We start from the raw sequence: 12,966 nt of genomic DNA, 5'->3' as shown, positions 1-12,966 counted from the left end.
TCCCAAAGACAACTTTCCCACACCCTTTATTCACCAAATCATTGATGAGTGTGCAGGGCATGAGGTTCTATCCTTTATGGATGGATTCTCCGAGTACATTAGTATCCACCGTGCCAATTAGTTAAAGACAACGTTCATTAGTCCGTGGGGAACCTTTCAATATCGGGTCATGCCATTCAGTCTAAAAAATGTTGGAGCCACATTTTAGCAGGCCATGTCATATCACTTTCATGACTTGGTGCACATTATCCTTTCTTACCTTGACGATCTCACCGCTCATTCGAAGTCTTGGGTGTAACATATTCATGATTTGCGCACCATTTTTCTCCAATGCTGTAAGTATAACATTCGTCTTAATCTATTGAAATGTGTCTTTTGTGTTCCTTCCAGGCATCTGTTAGGCTTCATTATGTCGAAAGACGATATCACTCTTGACCCCTTGAAAGTTCAGGCCATTCTTGAACTGCCACCTCCCCACACCTTGTGCCAGTTACAAATCCTTCAAGGCAAAGCCAACTTCCTTCATAGGTTCGTACCTAACTATACAACCACCGCGCATGTGTTTCTCAGACTACTTCACTCCACCATTCCATTTGTTTGGGATGACCATGCTCAACAGTATTTTGATGCCCTGAAACATACTCTTAGTTTCACACCCTTGATTAGTCCCCCCGACTTCACTAAGGACTTCATCTTATACATCTCAGCTTCCACCCATTCGATAGCTGGGGTTCTTATTCAAGAAGATGAGGATCAGAATGAGCATGTTATCTATTATGTCAGCAAGAACTTAGTAGGCCCCCCTATGAACTACTCCCATGAAGAGAAGTTGGCACTGGCTATTGTGTTTTCCATCCAAAAGCTTCATCACTATATCCTCATGCGTACCACCAGGGTCATAACAAACTCCAACCCCATGACCTTCCTATTGAGTCAGCAGATCATCAATGGGAAGTATGCACGTTGGATCATCATCCTCCACGAATTCGATCTCGAGTTTGTTACACCTAAGAGTAAGAAAGGTTTGGCCCCCGCTGAAATCATTTATGAATTACCCACTGGTGCACATGATTTGCTGGTTAACGATGAGATCCCAGATGAACACTTGTTCTTCATCACTTCAGACGATCCTTGGTACAAATATATTATCACATATTTGTGAACCCAAAAGTTCGCTCCACATCTTTCCTGTGATGATCGGTGATGGATTCGATACTAGGCCCTCGCTACCTCCTCATTGGTGAAGACCTTTGTCGTCGCAGTGTGGATTCTATCCTCCATTATTGTCCCACTCATCCTGAAGTAGAGTAAGTGCTAAATTCCTGTCATAGTGGCACTTGTGGTGGTCACCTCTCTGGTATGGCCACTGCCTAGAAAGTCATGTGCGCTGGTTACTTTTTTCCTTTTCTCTTCAGTGATTGCATTGAGGTAGTTAAATGCTACCCCAATTTCCAACATTTTCCCCCAAAGGCAAGAGCCCCACTGCCTCCCCTCCATCCTGTCATTGCTGTTGGTCCTTTCTGTAAATGGGCGATTGACTTTATGGAGTGTCGACCACCATATGTTAATAACCGTAAGTCTATTATCGTGGCAGTTGATTATTTTACCAAATGGACTGAGGCCATGCCAACGTTCAATAAAATAGTAGCTACCACAACCCTTTTCTTCTTTAACCATGTTATCGCTCGATTTGGGGTTCCAAAACAATTGGTCTCTGACCATGGCCAACATTTTGAAGATGAGGTATGGCGTGAACTATCCTCACTGTTTGGCTTCCAACACTAGTTTTTCATCATCTTATTACCCCCAAGGTAATGAACAAGTTGAAGCAGTCAACAAGATTCTCAAGGGAGTGCTTCAATGGATGGTGAATAAGCACAAGACCAATTGGCACCTTATGCTCTTCCTAGCTTTGTGGGCCTATATAAATTCTATTAAAACCACCACTAGGTTTACTCCTTTCCACCTTGTCTTTGGCGAGGAGGTAGTCTTACCAATCAAGTGTGAGATCCCTTCTCTCCACCTTATTATCGAACTTCTCCTCGACACCCAACCATTAGAACAAAGACTTGTCATGCTTGAATGTGCCTCTAAAGATTGTCGTGTTGCTTTGCAAACCATTGAAGTGGCCAAAAAATGCACCAAAGCTCAATATGACCGAAAATTCACCTCTCGTTCCTTTCACAAAGGTAATCTTGTTCTGGTGTATGCCTAGGCCCATGATACCCTGGGGCATGGGAAGTTCGAATCATTATGGCTAGGACCTTACATCATTCGTAAGGACTTAGGTAAGGGGGCATTCCTCCTAGAGGATTTCGAAGGCTAACTCCTTCCTAATCCTTGTAATGCACTCTACCTTAATAAATTACCATTTCATACAGTCAATGTTGGAAGATGGATAATTGAAGCTAGAAAAGATACACACTAGCCAGAATCTTGCAGATATGTTAACAAAAGTCGTAATCAAGGAGAAAATGAGATTCTGCTTAGTTTCAATTGGTCTTCAAGTATGATGAAGAAGATGAGAAACAACCAGGTCCAAAGTGGAGCCATTGTCCAGCAAATGAAGCAACTGTGGAGTTGCTATAATCAGTCTTCAAGTGGGAGATTGTTGGGTGTGGAGCCTGATTTTATTTTTTATTTAGAGGTATCGCCACAGTGGACCACAGTTCGTAATGTGGCGGCAACGTTTCCCGTAAAATGTACACCACCAGGGGGGTCTAGTGGGGGCAACGATGATTATTTGGATCCCCCCCCCGACGAGGGATCGGGGTAGCGCCCCCAAAGCTAAAAATAGATGTAAATTTTCCTTGTAAAATGTTGTAATTTCGTAGTCAATCTGGGCCGTTCATTAGGTGGAGATCTGAGGGTGGAAGTTATGTTTAATTTAGGGTTTTTTTCCCCTAGAAGGCAACCCCTCGCTATATATGAGGGAATTGTATTGCATCTAAGTAGATCTGTATTCTGAGTGAGAAAGAGAGAGGAGATTGTGTGAGAGCGAAGAGGGAATTACATCGGATCTGCTGTAGGTTGTATCTCTTTAGTTTGTTGGATAATAAAAAGGAAGAATTGGCTGTTTCTCCGTGGACATAGCCCAAATTGGGTGAACCACGTATATCTGTGTCTCTCTTGTTTTATACGTTTTCTGTGTTTATATTTCTGCAATATATTTTATGTGTTCCATTGCTCTGTAATATATAATTTTCTAACATGGAACTACTTTTTTCCAACGTGTGAAGTAATATGTGGCAGTAAGGATGTGGCAGTAAGGATGTAGCAGTGCTGCTTCGATGAATGCGAAACTATTTCTCTAATAATATTCAAGCCCCACTGTTGAAAAGGTTGTTCTACTGCAATGAGTTGCAATTGGGCAGTTGACTTCTTATTTCTGTTGGCACACCTCTCACAGACTGGACATAAGCATGAGCATATTTGAATAAAATAGGCTAGTAAAAGCCAGTCCGCATGACCTTATGTGTCGTTTTTATTCCTGTAAAGTTTCCCCCAGATGGTCTATCATGGAGATCACACAACACCTTTTCTGAATCATGTGCTTCCAAACACTTGAGTAGTATTTCATTGTGTTGCTTTATGAAATTTAGCATGCCATGCATGAGCTGATAGGATAATTCTTTAAGTTTGAGTGCCCTCTTTTTCCATGCAGAAAAGTGAGAGGGCACACTGTCGTGCTCAAGGTATTGGTGCACATTAATGTACCAAGAGTTTTTGCTAATAGCGGGGGAGGCTCACTCAATGTTGTACATATCAATGTCTTGCTCCCATACCGAAATATCTTCTTCTTCTTCCTTTTTGTTTACTGCTTTTGTTGCTAGTCGAAAAAGACCATGGCCCTTAAATATGTGAATTGGCTTGATCTCTAGATCATATTCTTGCAAAACAGTCATCCAGTTCGCTCTCCTTTCACCCATCTCTTGTTGAAAAAGCAGTGACTTGACTATTGGGTGCGGGAAAAATATAATGGAATGAATTTTGAATAGATAGGGACAAAAGTGTTTTAACACCTTGTACTCTGCATAGGTTTGTTTATCCATGGCAGGGTAGTTAAGTTTAGGTCCTTGCAGACTCATTCTCATGAAATAAATAGGGTACTCGTTGTTTAGATCATCCTTCTGAGTAAGTACAATGATGAGAGAAGTTTCAAAAGAAAAGGTGTAGAGCAAGAAATATTTGTTGAAGTCTAGGTTGTATAATGCGAGTGCTTTTTATATAGCCTGTTTAATACCAGAAAGCACACCCTTTTCCATTTTATCCCATTTATAAATTGCATTCTTCTTCACCATCTCCTGTATTGGCTTAACAATCTAGGCGTAGTCGGAGATGAAATTGCGGAGAAAATTGATTTTCCCCAAGAAGGACTGCATGGTGTTTTTGTTCCCTAGGAAGGGAATATGCATGATTTCTTTGACCCTATCCAGGTCTACCTCAATCCCACTTTTGGAAATAATGTGGCCCAAGAGATTAACCTTCGACAACGCAAAGATAATTTTCTTGTGATTTAAGGATATCCCATACTTGCGACATCGCTCGAAGATATTCTTTAAGTGGCGCATGTGTTCAGACCTACGTTTGGAAAATACTGTTACGTCATCAAGATAGAAGACTACGATTTGTCCAATCAGTCTGTGGAATGCAATTTCCATAGCACATTGAAATGTTGCACCAACATTGATTAACCCAAATGACATTTGCCTACATGAAAATGTGCCTCACTTTGCACAGAAGGTGGTCTTAAGTCTGTCAGGCTCTGAAACTAGAAGTTGGTTGTATCCTGAGTAACCATCCAGAAAAGAAAACATTTATGACCCCGACACTATTTGCAGTATTTGTTCCATGGATGACATATGGTAGTTTTCCTTGTCTGAGGCACAATTGATATTTCAGAAATCGACACACAAGCAGGTTTCCCTAGACTTCTTTCTCACTAGGACCAAATTTGACACCCAAGTTGACTGTTGCACTCTGTATATGATCAAGGCATCCAATAGTTTCCTCAAATCTTTCTGGATGTACTTTTCTTGGTTTCTGTTGGAATGGCTTGGCCCATTCTTTTATTGGTATCACATGTTAGATGATTCACATGTCATAAGTTTTAAGCTTATCGTACGTCCATGCGAACACATCTCGATACTACTTGAATAGGTAGATAAAGGATTGTCGCCCTCTTGGTGTACAACAAGTACCAAGATTGACATAATTCAGATCCTTTTCTATTGCCAGGTTAATATGCTCATGTGACAGTGTGGAACTGTGCGTTTTAGCATTAACAAGTCTCCAAAAGTGATTTTGCAGGTCATACAACTTTTCCAATGATACCACACCCTTTAGGATGAGATTTCATTTACTTGCATTGGTTGCATCCTGCAATGCTTTTTCGTGCTCGCCAGGAAAAATTTTAAGGATGGAAAGTTATCTTGAAGTTTAAAAACATTGATGAATCTCACTAGTCCCTAATATGCAAGCTATAAAATGTTTATTAATGTATTTGTAAAATTATTCAAATTTATAATGATTTTATATTTACTCTCTATATAATGTTAACGAATTTTAAGGTAAAATAATTTTATATTGTAAAATTTGGGGGAATCATTTTTTATAAAAAATGGAAATTTGTGAATCTTTTTTTGGAAAATCATGGAAAATTAGCCCACCTACAAATATTAGTCCTAAAATTTTCCATGGTGCCCGTCCTCATCAATTGATGTGCCTTTGAACACATCAACGTTCTCCATGAAGCACATTATCCTCTAGTCATCGTAAAAAAAACCACGTTAATTAGTGATATTATCGGGGACAGATGGCTTATAAATAATTTCAATAGAAAAACTGTCCCTCAACTATACAACCTAGCAGCGGAATTCACTAATGCATCCACAACTGCGTTATGCATTCTTTGAACATAAATGATATTAAAAGCTTGGAAATGTGAAATCATACATCATACCTCTTGCTAATATCTTCTAAGATGAGATGACACACAATTTATGGTATTTCGTACCTGTTGCACCATAATTTCTGAGTCACCTACTGCTTTCAGGATGGCAATGTTGAGGACAATGGCTCTTTGCAAGCCCAAGATGAGTGCTTCATACTCTGTAGTGTTGTTCATGCACTCGAATTCCAAGCGGCTAGAGATCAAATGATTTCTCTATACCTGCTCTATTAAATGAAACTAGCTCTAGATCCCTCATTCGTTTTGGAACCATTGAAGTACAAGGTCCACATATCATATGTACAGGGACTGGGAACTGCACTAGTACTATTACTACTACTGCTAACTGTAAAAATTTCATTTTCACTAGTTGGACTAGGAAGGATCTCTAACTATGTATCTGGTGGGATTGGGGATGGTTGTGCAAGATAGCACCCCAGTTGAGTTTCCAAAAGAAATTGCCGAAGATAAGTTCTGCGAAAGCTAGTGGTTCATTTTGTCCGTTCAAGGGAGTGACAATGTGTTTCATTTATCTTTCTGAATTCACATGGATCTGATTCTTTATGCCCTTATACGAAAGCCATAACTGTGACTAGTCTACAGAAAATTACCCTTGTAGCTTACTGGACCAGTCTCTGCTCAATAACACTCCATATGCTTCTAGAATGTCCGCAATCACTATGTTGATACATTGGTGGACTCGCCCATCGGATGATAAACAAATGATCACATCTCTAAGTTCACCAATTTCATAGACATGAGTTATGTCCATCTAAATAATCTGTGCATTTATTTTGTCCCATTTTGCATTGGTTTTCTTGGCGACAGATAATGACATTACATTCACCAATGCACCGGAATCAACTAATAAATAGTGTACATTGAAATTAAAGATTTCAAAAATTAATAGAAAAGGGGGGTAGAGTGTATTTGCATCCATTGTTAAAGCATTAAGTACAAACTTGAGAGAACCAGAAGACATACCAGATCCCTTGTCAAAAGGATCATCATTACCTGTGGTGGACTTCCCAAGTGTACGTAAGATGATGTCCCACTGGCTCGTGATATTTTTTAGCTCAAACTTTAAAATGTTCGCATGAACCTTCTTCATGTCATCAAATATGTTGTAATCTACAGCGGGAAGGATTGCCGAAGTGTCTGGGGACATAATTTGGTTTGTGACTTATGGGATTTCGGAATTATTCTTACTACTTATGGAAGCACATTTCATTGTAGCTGGGTTACCAAACTTTCTTTGAGAGTTTTCTTTCGAGCTGACGAGTGGGATGATCCTTCTTAATAATTTTTCTTTGATTTTCTTCTTTGTCAACTTTGGTGCAGTAGTGTTAAAATTGGAAACTATGGCAAAACTTCATGTGGGTCATATTATTCATGGCTAATAATATTTTTATTAGATTCCTCTCGTCGAGAGGTGTAGGATTGATATAAAGATCATCCAATTCCGATAAGTATTCATGGAGATATGAATTTATTTTAATTATAGAATTATTATCAAGCCGACCTACAACTCATGTAGGCTAAGAAGCCCAACAGTCGCATCTATTCACCCACCAACGTTGTGTATAAATATAAGAGTACGTTTCCTCATTTGGACTCACTCATCTCATCACATCTCTCTCTCTCTACTGTGCAGATATGAGTCTCTTCTCTACTGCGCTGAAATGGGTCTCTCTCTCTCACACATGTGAAGCCGGAAGCTGTTGAAGCTGCAACTGCAAAAGTAAAGATTGACTTGCGTGGCCTAGAAGATCTCCTCTTTGGAACTGCACTGTAGGTTCATCTGAACCTCCTTTGAAAGCCGCAACTTTTGGTGGTGGAATGAAGTCAATCCGACGAACGGTTTGCAAGATATCGACTGCCCTAGTTTGAAGCCGGAAACTGCTGAAACTGAAGCTGCAACTGCAGAAGTAAAGATTGACTTACGTGGCCTAGAAGATCTCCTCATCTGAACTGCGCTGTAGGTTCATCTGAACCTCCTTTGAAAGCCGTAACTTTTGGTGGTGGAATGAAGCCAATCCGACGAACGGTTTGTGAGATATGGTCTGCCCTAGTTTGATAATGAAGCCGCTAATGTTGATGCTATTGATCTAGGGTTTGCTACTGCTGATATGAATCAGATTTATTGTACTATTTATCTATGCTGAATTATTGAAGATAAAAGAAGATTTGATCAAAGGGTTTCCCCACACATTGTGGGGTTTGTCCCTGGCTAGCCGCCACATCTTGTGTCTCTTGTCTTGGCTTGTTTTCTGTCGATCGTTTAATGTTCTATCTGCACTTTACTTTATGTACATGTGATTGCTAATCGGTGGAATATAATAAGAAAAAGAAGTAAACTGTTATAAGCATAGAACATACTATAACTTAACAAGTAGCCGACCCCTGCCTTCTCAAATTGTACCAGTTTTTCTTCTTCTGGGCCGAACCATCACTCAAAGATTATTTGTCAACAATACTCTTTTGGGTTGTGAGTCTGCAATTGAACATGTTCACTGCGTGCTCCACACCCGGAGTCTCTTCGGTTACATAAGCTTCTAGATTTTCTTCTGTAGGCTCAATCTACTCCTCAGGCATTACCACATCAACAAGATGCGTAGCAAGAATGCTCATGGCCTGATTCCACTATGGGCACATTTTCTCAAAGTGATATTCTTGATGATACGAACAATATTGATCTGCACCCAAGTTTTCAAAATTCAATACGAAATTGGAACTTTGAGCAGACTTAGTAGGTTGATTGCTACTACTACCAAAATTTGCAGTCCTTCTAAATAGGTTGAACCTAGGAGGCTTGCTACTCATAGGGGTCTCACTTGACCTTTGCTTTAGTTCTTCTAACTCATTTGACAGAGCCTTGAAAGTACAAGTCAATCTCTCAAGATCAATAGTTTTTTCCTCTTTGGCCTTACTCACAAAGGCCTGAGACCTTTTATCTGTGTCCCTGAAGTCTTTAGTTGGTTCATCATCTAAAATGACTCCAATCTCGCATAGGTCCTTTGCAACGACGATTACCTCTTCATAATTTTTAGTTAGTGTTTGTTTCACAGTTCTCTTTACGAACTACACAATGTTGTTCAACAAGGTAGAAGTGTAATAATCAATGGTGATGGGGTCATGAGGTTTCGTGTTTTCCGAGAAATTGTTCAAAATTTGGTTAAATCTATGATTAAAATCTTTCACTTTTTCCTTTTTATCCATCTTGAGGCTGCCCAACTCTTTCAATAACATGGCACAGGTCTTATCATTAACAAAATTCAATAGGAAAAGTTTCTTAAACCCCCTCTAGTTCTAGATGGAATTAAGAGGAAGATTATGGTATCACATAACTTATCTACCATATAAGGTACACATAAACAATTTACATGCAACACCATCATAGCATACCTAAAGTGTCTGCAAATGTAGGTAGAAGTTTTCTAGATAGTCCTCCACCTTTACTACTCTATGAGGGTCATACTTTATTAGGATATTTTCCAGTTGCCTTGGAATCATATGTAACACACCCGTAGTGCCAGCGGGCCCCGAGATATCCAATCTAGATCTTGGTCTGCCATGTTGTATTCATTGTCTTCCCCTTCTGCTTCAGAGTTTGACTCGCCTTTTCTCCTTCTTCTTTGTCTCTGCCCAACCCACATGAAGTATCATTTGAGAGCATTACATTATCACCGTCACCACCATTGAATGTTGTAGGTTGTTCTAATTTTTCTACGTTTTCTTTAGAGTTTGCTAACTCTTCAAGGGTGGTGAGAACCAACTCTTCAACTGTTGAAACCACTATCATAGTAGGGGTGGTTTGGTTATTCTTCAGAAAAGAAGGAAGAGTCTCTATTCTAGGTATAAGTCCAATAGATCTCACAAACTTTTAGGTGATGGGGTGGATGGCCTGAAGCTATTTCTAAGTGAGTTTGTAAGGTTTTGCAGTCTCGAGCTATGAATAATTTCCAACTTTAGGAACACGAACAGGGGATTTTCTAGGAATATTATTGCCTTGACCAGAGGAAGTAAGATTGGGGTTGGTGGGGTTATCAGCCATAAAATTCTAGTTTCCCTACTTCTAGTGCCAGAAATGTTGACGGTGCTTGACCCACCAACATTCAGGGGATCTCCCTGATGTGAAGTCCCAAATAGACCTGACACCATTTGGTGTAGGAGTCCTATTCGATATAAAGCCCCAGTTGTCGAATCCTTAAATGTTTTCCTTAGCTCTAACTATCAGTAAGAGAGAGGGATGCAATAGTGTCTTCGAAAAGTAAGAAGGTGTGCCTGATGAGTGTTTATTTGTAAATGTGTGAAGGTTGTTCTACTATGGAGAGGGGAGAAAAGTGAGCCTCTAAGTGAGAGGTAGTAGTACCACCCAAGGAGGGACACACATGAACTAGAAGGAGCCGTCTAAAATCCAGTGGAATTATTCATAGAGGATGTGACAGTCGTTACAACCAACGTGATGAGTGCCAATATTTCAACAAGAATGTTGCAACTCCTGGGGCTACCAACTTTACTTCATCAACCTGGGTTTCGTACAAACTTGGAGGTGACAGTGCTCTATACATTGTATATGCAATGGTCTACTCTTGTCACTTTTCAATTGGGGCGATAAACCACTAGGGTTTCTCAAACTAGGCTTATGTTGACTAGAAGAAGTTTGACTACCAAATGGAGGAGGGAAAATTGTCCTTAATGAAAGAAAAGGAATGTTGCCTACTTTAAGGAATGAAACACTGAATTGCAAAATGCTTATAAAGTAACATGAAATCATATAGCTACTCATTTACACATTTTGCTTGCAAAATAAACCTATCTTAAACTTGTTGATAACATGTGATTATCTAAACTAACTGATCATGGAACCTGACCTAGGAAGTATCATACCTACTACATGCATGTGCTAATTTAGAAATTGTATAAAAAAACCTTTTTTGATGTTTTAATTTTATGAATGCAAATGCTAATCTTCACTTGTTCTTTGGTAGGGGAGACATGTATGGAGGAAGAGGTATGGACTAGTCTCAAGGGTATGGAAGCCAAGGAGAGGCTTAATCCAAGTTCAGATGACAATTTTTCTAAATTCAGGCTTAAAACAGGTTGCTACAGGGTTTCTTGTAGTACTACTACAGGATGTCCTAGTTCTACTACAGGATGCCCTGTTTTACTACAGGAAATAGGTCGAAAGCTTAGGAGATGGTAGGAAAGGTAGAATTAAGTATGGGAAGGGTATCTAATGGAGAAATAAGGCATTGAGGGGGTGAAAACTATCCAAGGCTCAGTCAGATGCTTCAAGATGGTTGGATTTTCACAATGGAAATGGAAATTTTGCTTACAAAACAAGAATTCTGATTTAGGGTTTAGTGAAATTTGGCAACATGGGTGGATAGCACTTGGATGAGGAAAATGAAATGAGGTCTCCCTACAAATTAGAAGCTCCTGCAACAACACACACTCTGGTCTTAATTTAGGCACAAATTCATCTATACATGAAAGAGATTCATTGAATGGAGGAAAACAGATTTATTGGTGTAGCATGATTCGGATTATCCACAGTATTATATTCATCATGTTGACGTTTCGAACCCCAAAGGGGGTCCATCATCAGGACCAAAAAATGGTAGATTATGAATGATCATTTTTTGAGAAGAATCCTCCAACCAGCATATATATAAACCTAATTAATCCTAGATAGTGATTAGAAGCCGACTTAAGCTGTATATATTAATTTTTTAATTTATTTTTTATTATTATTTTATTTATTTCAGTTTTTATTATTTTTGTTTTAATTATTTTATTTTAATTTAATTATTCTAATTTTAATTATTTTAAATAAATTAATTATTAATTCTTAATAGATTAATGAGATATTAATTGTAATAAGTTTATTTATATAATGTGCTATGATTAGTTTCTAGTTTATTTATAGTTAATTAACCCTAAGTATCTAATTAATAAAGAAGTAAACTATCTAACTGGTTTAATTAATTAATTAAATTAATTTATAATTTTTTATTTAATAAATTAATTAACTTAATTAGTTAATTAATCTCTCATCCTTTTTTTTGTAAGTGAAGGTAGTGCCTTTCTTTTCTATTTATAATAACCAAAGAGACCAGATACATCGTGTTGGTGGCCTCAACCTGCCCCGGAGGGAAACCAGGTCTGTTGGCCACCTTAGTTTGCTGTATGCATTCCAAAAACAAAATATAACAAGTCTTTCCATCCTGGCTATGTGCACTATACAACTGAAACTACTAAGTAAGCTACTAACATGCATGAAACAGTAAAAGAAAAAAGATTCACTAAAACACCTAAGAAACCTGAAAGGATCATTCCTTTCTAATACCAGTATTCAGGTCCATATCCATGGGAATATCCACTGGTTCGGCCTTCCTTGGAGTTGTATGAGCCATCCAAGACAGCTGCTGATGCATTTCCTCCAGCTTGTTATTCTGCCTGATCATGATAACTTGGAAAATTTTCATTTCTTTTTGCAGATTTGGCACACCATTTGCAATTTCGGCCATTTCCTTCACCACCTGCTCCAAGGCCTTTTCCAGAAGGCGTTTTAACACCTAATAGATATGAAGAGTCTGCCTATACAACATCAACCTTCCTCGCGTATTCCCCGGATCACTGATCTCTTCAGCCCACCCTTCTGTCTCGGAGTCAGACTATTCCTCCATCACACTAGTCTCCATATCTTGAATAATTCGTCGGATTTCTTCACTTGTGCCTTCCTTATAAGCTCTGGCAGCCTCCTGGACTGCTGTCAAAGTAGATATTCTCCCTCTGCCTTGGTTACTTGGAGCATTTGCTGACCGTTCCTCTTGATTCCCCTGTCTCAGGTGTCCTCTACTTCCACGCCCTCTGCCACGACCTGGGTGTGCCATCCTGCTGTTTACCTTATCCTATTGACAATTTTCAGTCACAGAGATCAGTTTTTGAAGTTTAGCATCACTGTCTTCTTCCTCAGTTTCTCTGTGGTTATTCCTCTTCTCCTGCTACAG

This window comes from Pinus tabuliformis, chromosome 5_1, assembly GCF_031772625.1.
Source record: "Pinus tabuliformis cultivar Carrire ecotype Pingquan chromosome 5_1, CPIR1, whole genome shotgun sequence".
Lineage (NCBI taxonomy): Eukaryota > Viridiplantae > Streptophyta > Pinopsida > Pinales > Pinaceae > Pinus > Pinus tabuliformis.
The sequence above is the reverse complement of the archived record's forward strand: the minus strand, read 5'-3'. Positions refer to the sequence as shown.